General features: G+C 41.3%; 1 protein-coding gene across 1 annotated transcript in view; it reads left to right on the top strand.

Moving 5' to 3' along the window:
- The window catches only part of ASB4 (ankyrin repeat and SOCS box containing 4), a 64,137-nt gene that overhangs the window by 12,340 nt on the left and 34,743 nt on the right, over positions 1 to 17,054 (top strand). The window lies entirely within an intron of this gene.

The following is a 17,054-nucleotide window of genomic DNA, read 5'->3' on the forward strand; positions in this document are numbered from 1 at the left end:
GATGGGGTTGCAGTATTTTTTGGAAGCAGAGGTAATAGCATTTAGAGATGGATTTTATATGGAGGAGTGGAGAAGGAAAAAGAAATTTCAAGTATCATTGCCAGGTTTCTGGCTTTAGAAAGTGGATAGATAGTGATGGTATTTTTTTTTAAAAAAGGTTTATCTATCTATCTATCTATCTATTTGGGAGCTAGAGAGCTCTGAGAAGAGGGGCAGAAGAAGAGGGAGAGAATCTTAAAGCAGACTCGGCGCTGAGCATGGAGCCAAACGTGGGGCTCGATCTCACAACCCTGAGATGACAGCCTGAGCCAAAACCAAGAGTCCTATTGACCAAGAGTCTAATCGACTGAGCCATTTTTTAAGATGGAGGGACTCGAAGAAGAATCATGTATGTGGGAAAGATCACTAAATAGTTTTTTTTTTTTAAGATTTTATTTATTTATTTGACAGACAGAGATCACAAGCAGGCAGAGAGGCAAGCAGAGAGAGAGGAAGGGAAGCAGGCTCCCCACTGATTAGAGAGCCCCATGCAGGGCTTGATCCCAGGACCCTGAGATCATGACCTGAGCGGGAGGCAGAGGCTTAACCCACTGAGCCACCCAGGTGCCTCCACTAAATAGTTTTTTAGGGGAGACTGGCTGGCTCTGTTCGTTAAGTGTCTGACTTGATTTCGGCTCAGGTTATGATCTCAGAGTCCTGGGATCAAGCCTTGAGTCAGGCTCCTGCTCATCGGGGAGCCTGCTTGTCTCCTGCTCCCTCTGCTCCTCCTCCTGCATGCGGTCTCAAATAAATAAATTAATTAATCTTTAAAAATTAGTTTTTGAGGCGTGCCTCGGTGGCTCAGTGGGTTTAAAGCCTCTGCCTTCAGCTCAGGTGGTGATCCCAGGTTCTTGGGATCAAGCCCCGCATGAGGATCTCTGCTCAGCAGGGAGCCTGCTTCCCTCTCTCTCTCTGTCTGCCTCTGCCTGCCTGTGATCTCTGTCTGTCAAGTAAGTAAATAAAATCTTTTAAAAAAAATTAGTTTTTTAAAAGTCAGTTTATAGAGGTATAATTCCACACACAATAAAATTCAGTATTTTTGAGAAACATATAGTCATGAAACCATCATCACGGTCACTTTCAAAAACTTTCCTGATGCTCTTTGTAGTTAATGCCTTCACTGGACCCTCACCTCCAGCAACTACTGGTCTGTGCTCTGCTATAATTTTGTCTTTTTCAGAATGTCATATAAATTAAATTATACAATATGTAGGCTTTGGGTCTGTTTTTTTCCTACTTAGCATAATGCCTTTGAGATTCACCCATGTGCTTACACTCACCAGTCTGTCAGACCTTTGACTGCTGAGTAGTATTCCTTATATAGACATAACACAGTTAATCAGCTCCCCTGTGGGGGGACTTTTGGATTGTTTCTAGTCTTTGGCAATTCTGGGGGAAAAAAAAAAGCTGATATAAACATTTGCATACAGATTCTTGTGTGGAAATGTTCTCATTTCTCTTGGGTAAATACCCAGGAGTGGGACTATGGGTCTTGCGATAAATTTATAAGAAACTACTTTCCCCTTTTTCAACCTAGTTGTACATTTTGCATTCCAACCAGCAATGCATGAGTTCAGTTTCTCTCCATCCTTGCCAGAACTTGGTGATGTCAGCTAAAAGAAAAATTTATTTCAGCAATAATAGGTATATAATAGTATCTCATGGTTTTAATTAACATTCCCCTAATGGCCAAGGATGTTGAGCATGTTTTCAGGTATTTATTTCCCAGCTGTGTATTTACTTTGGTGAAATATCTGTTCATATCTTTTGCTCCTTTTTGAAAATGGGTTGTTTGCTTTCTTATTATTGATTTGTCAGTGTTCTTTATATATTATGGATACTAGCCCTTTATTAGAAATGTTTGCAAATATTTTTATTTTTTCTTTGACTTTTTATTCTTCCTGTCTTTAGAAGAGAAGAAGTATTTAATGCTAATAAATTCAATTTATTCATTTTTACCTCTTATGGCTTATGCTTTATGCGTCCTAGCTAAGAAATCTTTGACTAACCCAGGAACAAAGATTTTCTCCTATGTTTCCTTCTAGAGGTTTTATAATGTCAGTCTTACTTTTAGGTCTTTGACTCATTTTGAGTTAATTTTTGTATATGGTATAAAGCACCGGCGAGGTTCATCTTTTTATGCATGGGTAAATTATCTTATATATACAATTGTTTCAACATCATTTACTGAAAAGACTGCTTCTTCTCCATTGAGTTGCCTTGGTATCTTTGTCAAAAAGCAAGTGGCCAGATATGTATGGATTCTCTGACTTATGTGGGTTTTTTTTGTTTGTTTTGTTTATTTTGCTGATGTTCCACTTGCTTGATTGCTGAAGCTTTAGATTAAGTCTCAAAATCAGAGTGAGTTTCCCCAGATCAGTTTTAAACACGAGACGTTTCAGATCGCTCTGAGACTCCAAAGTGAATGAGTCAAAGCTGTACTTGACAAAACATATGGATTGCAGAAGAGAGCTCTGGACTAAAGCTGTAAGTTTAGGAATTGTTGGGTATTGTTTAGGAATTGTTATAGATTGTATTTGAAGCCAAGGGAATCAGTGAAATCACTTGGATAAAGAGTGTGGAGAGAAAAGAGAAGGGAGGACCAAGCCCTGATAAATTCTTACATTTAAGATGTTAGCAGGACGGAGACGGGCCAAAGAGAGTGAAATGGATTGGTAAGTGGAGTGAGAGAGAGCCCAAGAGCATTTTTGGCATGAGGGGGACTAAGAAAGAGGCAGGTTCAAGAAAGAGGAGGCGGTCAGCTATATCGATGGCCACTGAGAGATTTAATTAGATGTCCCAGAGATTAAGTGACAGAATTCTCACTGACAAAAGCAGTTTGGGTGAATGGTGGGTGTAGACGCCAGATTCGAATGGTATAAGGTAGAGAAGGGAGGATGAAAACTGGGGATGCCACATACAAACAACTGTTCCAAGAAGTCTGGCTGCACATGTAAGCACGAGAGTCGCGTGATGGCCGAAGGGGGGCTGGGGACGCAGCAGAGTGTTCTGTAGTTGGAGATAAAAGGAAATGGTTGTGTGCTGAAGGGAACGATTTATAGAAAGCCAACAGTTGAAAACGCACAAGACAGGGTAACTAAAATCTTAGAGGCTGAGATGGGGGGAAATCCAGGGACTGTGCCTCAGTTTTAACCAAGGGGCCAAAGGAAAGGATGGCATTAAAACGCCAGAGTGTTTGATGCGGCCGTGGTGAGATGCAGAGGTTCATATCTGATAACGTTCCCCCCTCGGTAACGGATAAGGCAAAGTCATGAGCCAAAGACAACAAGCAGAAAGGGTGGAAATTTTGATGAGGGTGAGGAGGGTTGCAAAGGTCATGGGGAAAGATTAGAACAGGCTTAAAGATGCCAGGGTCTTCTCAACCTGTGAGAATCCAAGGGGAGAAAAATCCATCCAGGTTCCTCTCCTTTGTGCCTGCCTGGGGGAGGGGAGGAGTCTAGAGCAGATACATGTAGAGAGGACTAGGGGACAGTCAGGGCGAGCCACCTGTAGCACGTGGCCATCACCCCCGTTCACACTGACTTACATAGTTAGGGGGGTTTGATATTGTTTTTGCTTATAGTTTAATTCATTCATTAAACTTTTAGGCTTTTAAAAATTTTTTATTGGGCGCCTGGGTGGCTCAGTAGATTAAGCCTCTGCCTTCAGCTCAGGTCATGGTCTCAAGGATCAGGTCCTGGGATCAAGCCCCACATTGGGGTCTTGGCTCAGCAGAGAGCCTGCTTCCCCCCTTTCTCTCTGCCTGCCTCTCTGCCTACTTGTGATCTCTCTCTCTCTCTCTCTCTCTCTCTCTGTCAAATAAATAAATAAAATCTTAAAAAAAATTTTTTTTAATATGTTATGTTAGTCACCATACAGTACATCCTTAGTTTTTGAAGTAGTGTTCCATGATTTATTGTTTGCGTATAACACCCAGTGCTCCTATTTTTAAAATTGTTTGAGAGTTAAGACACTATCTATTTGTTTAATTTTTGACTTTTAATATTGTTGCCTTTTCATGGGACTTCATGAACCACAGACTCAGACAAGCTGTTAAGCCTTTCACCTTTCACTGCTCAGAGGCACCATCGGAGGAAACCTCATTCCCCAGAGGATGTGCTTATTGCCTGTCCCTTTTATCCCTATTGACAGAGGGAGACTACCTGGACATGAGAAGGAGTAGAGGTAGTGGGGAGGCCAAACAAGGCTCTCTGTAGGCTGCCACTAATGAATTAGGCTAATAACAATCAAGAAGGAAGAATGGACGTCCATTAAAAACAAACTTGCTCTTAGGTCCGTGGCATCAAAGGCCAAAGCCATAAAGGAAAGAAAGATGAATTAGAGAAAAAAAAATTATTCTGTGTGCAAGAGGCACACAGATACTAAAAGAAAAATGCTGTCACAAAACTGGAAGAAAATATTTGGGACTAGATGGACAAAGGCCCTTTTTATACCCTTAGCAAAGAAAGAAATTTTAAATTAAAGTAAAGAGATTAACAACTAAGAGAGAAAAAGAGAACAAAAGACCAAGAACAGATGTAGGTATTTCAGGATCCCCCCCAACCAAAAAAGCATATAAACAACAAATCAACATAACATAATGGTCACCTGCCCTGATAATCAGTAAAATGTTCATTAAAATGACGGGTGCTTTTGTTGATATTTATTACATTAACAAAGATACAAATGATAACAATACAGATATTGCCAAACACAGGGGTGTGCGTTCATACATCTTTAATGGGACCTGAATGGGTCTGGAGGGTGAAAACTTCTATAACTCAGAAGTTCTGTCTCTAGGATTTAGGGCTCATTCTGCACCTTTTGGCTCATACGGACTTTCATTATGTAGGGACTCCAAATCAAACTTTGGATTCTTACCTCCAAACAAGGTTATGCATTGAGTCCAAGAGACAGCTGGTAGGAAAGAAAGAAGACATTGATCATGGAACAGAATTGGGCTTATTCGTGCAGTCTGCACAACACTAGGAAAAAAGAGACCTTGTCCTCAATCAGTAAGAGTCTTCAACACAGTGTAGTCATACTGTGTTTTATTTTACATTTTTGTATTAGAAGCTTTTGACTGGTTAAAGAATACATTCAAAATATCCAACTTAAAAATACATACATTGACATTTTTTCCTTTTTTTTTTTTAAGATTTTATTTATTAATTTGACAGAGAGAAATCACAAGTAGACGGAGAGGCAGCCGGGGAGGGGGGGAAGCAGGCTCCCTGCTGAGCAGAGAGCCCGATGCAGGACTCGATCCCAGGACCCTGAGATCATGACCTGAGCGGAAGGCAGCGGCTTAACCCACTGAGCCACCCAGGCGCCTGACATTTTTCATTTTTAAATATATTCAGAGTCACAAAAAAATTTCTTGATTTATTTTTTGCCTGAAATCACTGATATTACTAAAAACTGAAGAACAGTTGCATGTCTAAGAGAAGAGATTATTTTTGAGGATTTTATTTATTTATTTATTTGAGAGAGAGAGAGAGAGAGGGCACAAGTGGATGGAAGAGAAATGGCAGAGGGAGAAGCAGACTCCCCACTGAGCAAGTAGCCCTACTCGGGGCTCCATCCCAGGACCCTGGGATCAAGACCCCAGCCGAAGGTGAACGCTTAACCTACTGACCCATATAGGTAGCCTTTAACTCATTGCTATCCCCACTGTATGCAGAGTCATCTAGTTAGGAAGTGTAGGAGCCCCAGATGTGGATGTCTGGCTTTGTGATCCTACATTTGCGTGCGCCTAAGCACAGAGTGACCAAGTATAGAAGACAAAATCAGCAGAACTATATGACGTTGCTGCAGTTATCGAAGCACGCGTCTCAAAACGGAAAAACCTGAAGAAAGCAGAAAGACGGAAAAATAGAGATAAAACCAGCAATCAATGAGATTTTAAAAAACTCAGACTTTAAGAAAGGCTTATCCATGGTATGGAATATTATTCTGTCATGAAAAATAACGAAGTCCGGATACAGGCTGCAATATGGATGCATCTAGAAAATATGCCAAAGGAAATAAGCCTGACACAAAAGGCCACCTAGTGTGTGAGTCCATTTATATGAAGCAGCCAGAAGAGGGAAACACACAGACAAAGCAGATTGGTAGTTAGCACAGGCTGAGGGGAAAGGGGAAGGGGGAGTAACAGCTTAATGGGCATGGGTTTCCTTTTGGGGTTGAAAATATTTGAGCAGTTGATAGTGGTTATAGTTTCACAATATTGTGTACATATTAAATGCCACTAAATTGTATGCTTTAAAATGGTTAAAACGGTGAATTTTATGTTATGTGAATTTTACAATAAAAAATTAGAGCGGTGCCTGGGTGACTCAGATAGCTAAGTCATCAACTCAGGTCATGATCCCAGGGTCCTGGGATCAAGCCCCATATAGGGCTCCCTGCTCAGTGCGGAGCCTGCTTCCTCTTCTCTCTCTGCCTGCTTGTGATCGCTCTCTGCCAAATAAATAAATAAAATCTTGGAAAAAAAGAAAAGACAAATTTTAAGCTGTTTTACCTCCATACCATACAGACATTAAAAATTATATTGTAAAAAATGCTCATTGACATGGAACAATTTTTAAAAAGAAATTTAAAAAAGAGTACGAACTGCATAAGCTTATTTTTCTTAAAAGCATATATGATTCTGCATATTATGAAGGAATATCCAAATTATTAGAGTCAAACCTGATAACGTAGCTAATGTTTACCTATAGCTAAGCAACTTCAAAAAACCAAATTTGTTATTTTAGATCCTTACTTCTAGAATCACACTTTCTTGTTTTTGTTTTTTAAATGTGGTGCCCAGAAAATATATCAAAAGCAAAACACATTGTGAATCAGATAAATGGGGAAATTTTCACCCATTTTATGGATGGAGAAATAGAAGGAAAAAGTAGAGGGCTAGAAATAGGTCTCCCAGTCTGCAAATCCTAGAAGCCCGAAAGCATCTTGCTTTCTTTCTTTTGTATTTTTATTGCCTTCAGCCTCTGGACAGTGCTTGGCACATAGGAGGTACTCTGTAAACGTTCTCTGACTGATTTGGGCATGGCTCCTGAGGGCACGGATGGGAACTTCTGCTATCTAATAAATAGACACTGTTATGTTCATGGTTAATGAGTGAAATGTGGTTTCTGGTCAGTTTCGCCCTCTCTGTCTCTGGGGGGATAGTTGAGGGATGGATCTTCTCTCTCTTGGATTATGTTGTAGGCACTTTGTGGAGAAGTCACATACCTCACTTTGTAGCTGGACAGAGGGAACGGAAACAGCACACAGACAAGGAAAGTGAGTCAGGCTAACATTAAACTCGGGACTGGAGAAGTCCATTAGAGGGAAAACCAATGCCATGGCAACTGAAAACCGATGTAATTTCATTTGCTACTTAATGGACTCTTTGTAGAAAAAAATGCTCTTTGTGGAAAAGGCTAATTGAGGCCAAAAAATTGCATGCAATTTTCGCTTAAAGGATTTTCCCCTATTTTTTTTTTTTCAATGTTGCAGAGCCTGCTTTGTCCCTATGCTGGATTTTGTCCGCTATTTTTCTGTTTGCCTTTCTACTTAATGCCCCCCATCTTCTGGCCTTTGTTTCCTTTGGTATTAGTATAATAGTACTCATCAGTTGAGAGGGCTTATTTACCTCAGTGAAAATGTCCTCTCTGTGAATCCTGCATTTCCCTACGAATAAAGAGAGTCAGGTCAGGTTTAGCTGGCTGAATAGCGGTATATTATTTCTACCTATTCCCTTTGGTAAGAGGAAAATGAAAGCTGCTTGCTTTGCTCTGCATGAGGCAAATCCTGACAGTTGGAGGAAAAATTTGTTACTGCAGGAAAGCCATAAAAATTCAAATGTTTCCTCCCAGAATGTAGCATGAGGGCAATGCAAAGGAGACCCTGCCTTTTCAACGACGGTCCCCTGCTACTTGATGTGACGATGACACAAGTTACCCACATGTTAGGAAAGCCCTGTCCAGTGATGAGAACATAGCAAGGCAGGATGTCATGGGACATCCCTTTAATCCAGAACCAGAGATGCTGGCTCGACTGGCATCCCTGTCCCCAGTCGGTCACCCTGCATGTCATTTCAGCTCTGACATTATATGTCGTCATGGCACAAATCTGACCATCCTTGTCATTTGCAAACAACTTTGGGGATTTTTGTCCCATCTGCTGTATGGTTAGTACCACCTGTACAACAATATGAATTTAATCTTTTCTTCAAGTTGACATTACGTTTTAAGTTCAATTTTAAAAGAAACTGGGTATCCCTATAAAAATTGATTTGTCACTGTAAAAAACAGGGCAAGATCCCTTTGTCCTGCACAGAACGTAACGGTAACAGTAAATCACGGGCAGTGAAAATTCCTGACCTCCATCTGCCGAAAGACTTCTCTCAGATGGCAGAGAATGCCTCAAAAGCCTCATTTCCTCGTTGCTTTTTTTTTTTTTTTTTTCTGGAAACATTGTCTCCGATGATTCTGCTCTGAGTGAGTGAACTTGAAATTTATTTGCAGGTCATGTCGCAAACCTCTGCAGACCTCCGCAGGGCACAGGTACTCCAGCCCATTAAAAAATGGCCCACGTAAGATCACAGCCCACCGTGGGGGACACTGCCATAAGTAGCGTTTCCTGAAGTTGAGGGTCTCTCAACTTTTAGAAGCATCCCCTTTAAAAGTGGGGGTGAAACAAGTCTGCTGCTCTCGCCACAATGTTAGCTCTGTCCTGGAGGTCCTTGCCAGCACAAAGAGAAAACAGAAATAAATAAGATGTATGAAGATGGGAAAGTGGAACGCAAAACTGCCATTATTGCACACGATACGTTTGTCGGCTTAAAAAACAAGATAAACAACAAAAAAATCTGAGGTCGAATGGTTAGAATATGTAATTGAGTTCAGCGGAGGTACTGCATTTGCGATCAATACCCACAAATCAATTGTATCTCCATATACCGGAAACGAGCAGCCTGAAGTTATTACGTAAGAAAAGACATATTTATGTATGTTATGAGAAACTTAAGGGACCTAGAAAATATATTCCACAAAATCATGGAAAAATATAAAAACGGATGAGAAGACCTTAAGAAGATACTACATTCAAGGGTTAGCATGAAAAATGTAGTTCTTAATGACTTCCACCTAACTGGCAGTCAATTTCATTTCTTTGCACTGATGAGTTTGGTGCTTATCTCCATACTGCTAAATAAATACCATTTGTTTATGCATAAAATTGAAAAGAATAGGTAGCAACATAAACAATTTCTGATAATCTGTTTATTTATCATAATGGAAGACGTGGCTCTGGTTCCTTTTCTACACTCTACACCTCCCTTCCCCCATACAAGTACCTTTCTCGTCTTCCCTCCTCATAATATCGTGACATTATAATCACGAGGCTTGTAGTAAACTGGGATAACTTCTCCTTGGTACATTTTGTTTTCCCTGGAGTTGTCTCATTTTTTTGGCTTAGTTTCCTACGGATTATCACTCTTTTAACCCCAAACTTTTTGCCAGTGGTTTTAATCTTTTTTGAAAATATTTCAGTTCAACAGGTATATGGTCATTGCCATTTTCTTACAAAAAAAAAAAAAATCCCTTCTGGAGCCTTCAGACTTAGATGCTCCAACTGCCGTCCTCCTGGGATCTCCATTCCCCACCATCCTAGAAACTCCCTGGGCCTCTCACCCGTGTCCTGGGTCCTGAGTCTCCCTATATCTTGGTTTGCTGCCTGTTTCGGCCAAGTACCTCGTTGACTAGATTTCTGAGAAAGGAGCAAGAGACTCCACATCCCCCAAAATGCACTTATCCTATTCTGACATGGCATAGAATTCCAGATGGACCATCATTTTCCTTCAGAATAATGAAGACATTTCTCCATTTCCCTCTAGTTTCTAGTACCTCTGCTAGAAGATCAAGAACCATTTTATTTCTTTATCTTTTGTATGTGACTTATTATCTCCTGTCTTTTCGTCTTTGGTGTTCTGAAATTCCATGATGATCTGCCTTTTTTTTTTTTTTCCCCCATCCATTGTACCGAGTCCCTTCAACCCCCAAAGGTGCATGGCTATAAGTCCTGAGAAATGTTCCCAAGTTCTTTCCTTCTGTTTTCTGCATGCTCTGGCCCTTTAATTGTTATACTTTACATATTGTACTTCTTGCACTCTTTCTCTAAATGTCTTGTCTTGTCTCTCCTGTTTTTTTGTTTGTTTTTATTGAGCCCAACACGAGGTTTGAACTCACGACCCTGAGATCAAGACCTGAGCTGAGATCAAAAGTCAGACACCTAATCGACTGAGCCGCCCAGGAGCCCTGTCTCTCCTGTTTTTTATTTCTTTATCTTTATGCTTTCCTTCCTGGGAAATTTATTCCAGATTATTTTTCTCTCTTTTTTTAAATAGTCTCTATTTACTATATTAAAGTCTTTGTTTAAATTTTTATAACCTTTAGATGTCTGCTGATAGTTAAGATCGAGTAACTAAAAGCTGATTTGAAATCTCAGGGTATGGGTAAGGTTAGTTTAACTATTAGCTTTGCTATGTGGTATCTGGCTGGATCTTTTATTTGAGAAACCTCTGAAATAGTATCTTTGGGTCTTTTCTTTTAGTCTGGTCAGATTCTAAAAAACAAACAAAACAAAACAAAAATCCTGTATCTGATTTCTGCCTGGGTTAAGGCCTACTTGCCAGTTTTCTAAGCGCTTTTAAGAAAAAGGGCTGGGCATGGATGAGGAGTACACATGCTGTCTAGAGGGCTCTGTCTTCTCCTCCTGACCGAGCTAACATCTAGCACCTAAGACCCTAATTCAGACATCAGTTCCAAAGTTCATTCTTCCTGAACTCCCTTCAGTGAAGTTAGGTCCCTGTGTCACTCTGTTTTCTCCTAGCACGTAGTTTTCCTTGTGGCACTTACATTTCGTTTAGTCCTTTGATCAGTACCTGTTTCTCCCACTATGTTTCCTGAGAGCAGAGTTTTGCTCAGCATACTGCCGTGTATCTAGTCCTTATCGGTTGCTGGTTGCTGGTTGTGCAGCATTCATGAATGTTCCATGGCATGCAGGTGCCAGAACTAGGAAGGAGACTGGGGTCAAACCGGAGCAATTCTGTCATCGTTACTGGCAAGATGACTCTTAGTTTATCGTCCGCTGCTCTCCTCGTTTCTTTTCCGACATGAAGAGGGTTTGAAGAAGGGAAAAGTCAGAAGGGTCAAATACTAGCGAGGGAGAAATCTAGTAAGTGGAGAATTTAAAAGTTTACGTTCATGTAATGACACGGAAGGGCTTGGAGATAACCGTGTTCGTTGAGGCATGGGTGCAGAAATCAGAGTGGAGGGGAGTGATCATGAAAACAGATTGTGAGTGTGAACAAACCCACAGAGGAAGAGTGTTTGTGGAGAGGAGACAGCAGGGCAGAGCATGCGGGAAGTAGGGTTGAGGACTGCCTTCTTTTAGATGACAGAGACCTGAGCATTTACAAAATGGGTGAGGGGGGGTGCCTGGGTGGCTCAGTGGGTTAAGCCGCTGCCTTCGGCTCAGGTCATGATCTCAGGGTCCTGGGATCGAGTCCCGCATCGGGGGGGGGGTCTCTGCTCAGCAGGGAGCCTGCTTCCCTCTCTCTCTCTCTGGCTGCCTCTGTGTCTACTTGTGATTTCTCTCTGTCAAATTAATAAATAAAAACTTAAAAAAAAATGGGTGAGGGCTGGACACGGAGGACAGAGGAGGAGGGGGGTGTCATTTAGGGTGGGAGGATTCTGAGAAGTTTGGGAAATGAGATCTAGAACCAGGTAGAGGGATGGACACTCTAGAGAGGAGAGCACCTGTTTCAGTGTAGCTGGAAGTCTGGGAAAAAAGGGAGAAGATGGGAATGGATGGGCGTGGATGGCTTTGTGACGTTTCCGTCTGAAAGGCATTTTCTATGTAAAAGAGGAGGTGAGCAGATCTGAGAGTGGGGAGAGAGAGAAGAAAGAGTTCAAGAATCGAGGAGGTGGAAACGGTTTGAAACAACCCTTATGGAGACTGGGGGAATAAATCAGGCAGAGAAAGAGAATCACTGGATGGCTGACCGTCTCGAGGACCCAGCTGAATGTTCTGTTTGACCCGATGGTGGTAGTGGGCTGGTAGAGTTGGCAACTCAGCGGGACTGTGATTTTTGCTAGACAGCTCTCTGCCACTTGGCTGTGGGTACCGAGACAGTAGCTAATTGGGTTCATTCATAACACCAGGTGGGCGCTTGGAAGAGTCGGAGGTGGTTTAAGGTTTTGGCAAAAGGGTTATTGAAAAGATGGAATATGGAAGTAAGCTGGGTAGGGAGAGGAGGTGAGTCAGGAGCATCTGCTGGACAAAGAGAACACAACAGGGGTTCTAACAAAACCAAGACACAAAGATAAGCAGCGATGGTCAGAAGATTGAATGTGGGAATTTGTAATTTCTGGACGGATCCGTTGAAACTAATTACTCAGCCCAGGTATGACCCTGGGTGGGAGTCACAAGGTCAGTGAATGGGAGAAAGTAACTGGAGGGAATGAGATTGAAACACTGAAAGAAGAGGCCACTGGGTGGTCATCCACGTGGTTGTTAAAGTCACCCAGAATTTGCGTGGCGAGGGATAATGTGGCTCAATCAGCCAAAATCTTCAGAAACTGACAGGGAGATAAGTGTATTCAGGGAGGAGGGCAGGTGGTCTAGATTAAAAAAAAAAAAAAAAGCAGAGCCCTAAAGAAGCTGAGATGTTCTTTTCATTTTTATTTATTTTTTCAAGAGAATTAGGGAGTAATTGGAAGCAGCAATGGGGAGCCCGACATATGAAAAAGAACACCCAGCTATATGCGGCAGGCCAGAGTTAAGCATCCTGCATCCTTTCTTTGAGCTCAGAACAGGGCAAAGCTAGTTGGGTTGCCATGGTGACCAACGCCCTGTCTCCGGGCTCATTAATCCTGTGTTCCAAACGAAGCACTTAGCAATAGCTTCTGACTAGATGCAACAAAGCTCTGCATACTGAAAAGGGCACATTCATGGTAAGCCGGGGAAAAAGGTTTTCAATTTCATTCATTAAACTTGAGTAAATAATTTAATATCTTTGTGCGTCAGTCCTCCTAGCTAATGAATAAGGATAAATGCTTAATGGAAAATCTAGCCTAATAAAGTTAACAGCATCAGCTTTACATATCAAGGAAATTGATGTTGCCGGTCTATATGCATATAAGGGGAAAATGGAAAGGAAAATAACATATATTAAGCATCTACGAGGTGGGACGTCAGGTACTTTAAAATAAAATGACTCACTTAATCCTTGCAACAACCATGTGAAGCAAGTATCATTCCCATCATCTTGTAGATGAGGAATTGGAAACTCTGAGACGTTAACTAAGGCCCCCGGTTCACACAATTGGTAGGATTCGAGGAGGCCCGATTCTGGCCGGTTTAGGCTCATGAGGCCCCAACTATGCCTGGCTGAAAACTGTATATGGCTTATCTTTCTGGGACACTGGGCTAATTAAAAAAAAAAAAAATTAGGAGAAAAGTTTGTCCTAAGGTGACATTGCCTATATGAGAGAGAAGTTTAAATGCTGTGTTAGAATTCCATTTGCTTCAAAAAATTCGCTACCATTAGATGTTTTTAAAGGCTTTTCTTGAAAAAAAAAAAAAAGTAGACAACTGTTTATATTAGAAGTGTGTTTAATTAAAAGATGTGAAAAACTGTCAAGGCTCCTTCTAAAATGAGTCCCCCCAGAGCAATTGTTATCCCCACTTTGGTTCCCGGTGCGTGGAACATGGTCACTGGTACGTGGAAGGCTTAGGTTGCAAAACAGACCCTCCAAACAGAAGTTGCTTTTCTTCTTCTGGGTCTAATGACTTCATTTGTTTTTTCTGGGTTTGTTCCAGCTAAGGGTAGATAATGATTGAAAAAGATATATTAAAAATCCATTAATTCATTTTCCTTAAAATTAAATCTTTAATTAAAAGCAACGCTGATCAATTTCTAATTTTTGCCTCTAACAACGTGATACAACAAGGTTTAAAATAAACAGAAACAACTTGGTGCAAGTTAAATATCCCTGTCACTAAACTTGGTTGTTAGCAATTTTTTTCTCCAAATACTAATGGTTTAGCTTTACCTATATGACTATGCCAGGCCTATTTTCTTAAATTCAGGCTGATTACTTCTTCCCCAGATGATTCCCAAGTACATCTTCAGAGGAAAAGTGTTAATTCCAGCCTTCTGTCCCCTGTCAGTAGTAGAGGTTTTCCTGACTGGTTCTCTCTACTTTAAATTCTCCTTTCAAAGCCTATATGTGACTTACGTTGTGAGTTTTCAGTCCGGGAGTGTTATCTTTTTTTTTTTTTTTTTTTCAATAACTAGAAGAATCTGAAACCAGAAATTGAAGGATGACGTTTTCATGGTCCCGAGCTACTTTATTTTTTTCCTTATTTATCAGCACATCTCTAATTTGTTTCTTACTCGGAGAAGCCTGGATTGGATCATCCCCTGAAACATTTTAAACACCACTTAGTAAAAGATATCGGATTTATAAACAGAAATGCAAGCGTTTTCTTTGTCATCTCCCAAAATAATGACTCATGAAAGATAATCTAAACAATTTTAGAATGAGACTCAAGGGCCCAGATTTGGAGGTAAAATGGTTAAATCAAACAAGAATCTGCAGCTCCCAGCTTGGCTTTCTATTAAGCTAACCACAGAAACACAGCAATATGAAAACTGGTAATAAAAGGGTTTAGAACTGGAAGCTAAGAATCAAGCATAGGCCAGCTTCCTGAAGAATTTTCCACTAATTAGAAAGTTAATCGGAACAGAGTGGACGCCTTTCTTTTCTGAGATGAAACAGCTCCCCTGTAGTCGGAAGAGGTAATAGCCAGCCCCCACTGAGGGCCCAAGACTTCTGGGGAAGCCCCTCGAGGGTCTCTTGCTTGCATTCATTTGCAGCTTGAGAAGTCCCAGCAGCCCTCGGAAGTATCCTTCAATTAAGAGGGCCACAGAACCTAGCAGTAAAGGCAGGAAATAAGTTCACTTTTTGCAAGCAAAATTGAAAATAACCTGGTGGCAGCAAGAAGAAAAGATTGAATAAGATTTTCCAAAGGAAAATTTGGCCTACAGGTAACAGTCAATAATAACAACAACAACAACAATCAGATATGGCATTTCTATTGCCATAATCCTCACAGCTTTTCTATGCGATTCTTCTATTATCCCATAGGCAGATTCAAAAGGCTGAGCTTTTAATCGGTTGATGGAAATACGGGGTTTTGAAGACAGGATGACCTCAATGCGGAGTACTTGCTTTCTCCACTAGGTGGTGCTACTTCTCCTTTGCTACTTGGAATCCTTGCCTGGAACGGAACAGTCTTGGGAGTGCACCATGGCCTTATTCTGTGAATCTGTCTCCAGGGTAGACTGGACATGCCAATCAGTAAACCTGCCACTTGCTCAGATCCTTCTAGAACTGTGCCTTGGGCACAGTCTCTGATGACGGGGCTTAGGCTGTTGTGTTTTGTAATACTGGATCCTTCCCCACCAGAGCTGATAAAACCAGGGTGGTGGTATTCTATCCAAGGGGCTGGATATGAAAAGATGCATTCAGGTATAGTGCTTATGAACATAAGTACTGAAGTCAGATTTCTTGAGTTCAAATCCTCCTAGCCCCCCATGCACTATCTACATGAGTAACCTCTTGGAATCTTTATTTATTTATTTATTTTAAAGGGATTTATTTATTTATTTGGCAGAGAAAGGGGGAAGCAGGCTTCCTGCTGAGCAGAGAGCCCGATGTGGAGCTCGATCCCAGGACCCTGAGACCATGACCTGAGCCGAAGGCAGTGGCTTAACCCACTGAGTCACCCAGGCGCCCAACCTCTTGGAATCTTAGCCTTCATTTACTAAATAGGAATGCTGATCATATCCAAGTTCATTCCAAGGAACTCAAACAAAGCATGTGGATTTTAATTTGTGACTCTTTCCCCACCCCTTACCTTTGTATTGTCTAGAAATGCATTTCCCAAAGTCTATTATATTAAACATCGATCATGGGCTGTTAATCGGTATTACAAAAAGACAGTTTCTTGGTCAAATAAATTTGGGAAAACACATATTAAATTAGATAGGGATCTTCACTTGAGGACTTTTCAGAATCTTTCATATGGTAATGGAATTGTACATAAACAAAGGTACACTGATCTACAAATTTATTTAACCCACAGTCTTTATTTTTCCCTGTATCTTACAGTACTAGTATGCCACACAGGAGACTTTGGGAAAAAACTGGCACAGAAGAGTGAGATTGGGGCTTTTGGCTAGAAGCAGAAACTGAACTCAGCCCTGGGTACACCCATCTTCCCTCCAGTGTCTAATCCAAGGGCACACTCTGTCTCACCATAGTGGGCAGAATAATGATCCTCCACAGATGTCCACATCCTAATCCCTGAAACCTTCTACCTTATATGGCAAAAAGGATTTTGCAGATGTGATTGAATTAAGGACGTTGAGATGAGAAGATGATCTTGGGTTATCCAAGGTGGCCCATCTCCTTAAAATTGGAGAGCCTTTTTTTTTTTTGGCTGTGGTCAGAAGAATGGGACTATGGAAGGAAGGTTCTGATCTACAAAGAGAATACACCTTTCACTGCTGACTTTGAAGATGGAGGAAGCAGCTCATGAGTCAAGGAATGTGGTGGCCTCTAGACGTTGAGAAATTCAAGGAAACATTCTCCTAGGGACTCCAGGAGGAACATAGTCTGGTCCTAGCCCACGGTGTTAGAGTTTTCTAAAGAAGTTGAATCAACAGGGGGTAGGAGGAAGAGATTGATCGATGAGTTTTAACAAATTGGGTCACGAGATTGTGGAAGTGGGAGTCCAAAAACTGTGGGTGGGCTGGCAAGCTGGAGACCAGGGAAGAAGTACAGTCTGCTGGCAGAACTCCTTCTGGACACAAGGGAAGTCAGTCTTTGTTTTATTCAGGCCTTTAGTTAATTGGATGAGGTGTACACATCATCTACTTATTCAAAGTCCAC

This window comes from Mustela putorius, unplaced genomic scaffold, assembly GCF_011764305.1.
Source record: "Mustela putorius furo isolate JIRA1106 unplaced genomic scaffold, ASM1176430v1.1 tig00003845_pilon_pilon_pilon, whole genome shotgun sequence".
In the NCBI taxonomy this organism is placed as follows: Eukaryota; Metazoa; Chordata; class Mammalia; order Carnivora; family Mustelidae; genus Mustela; species Mustela putorius.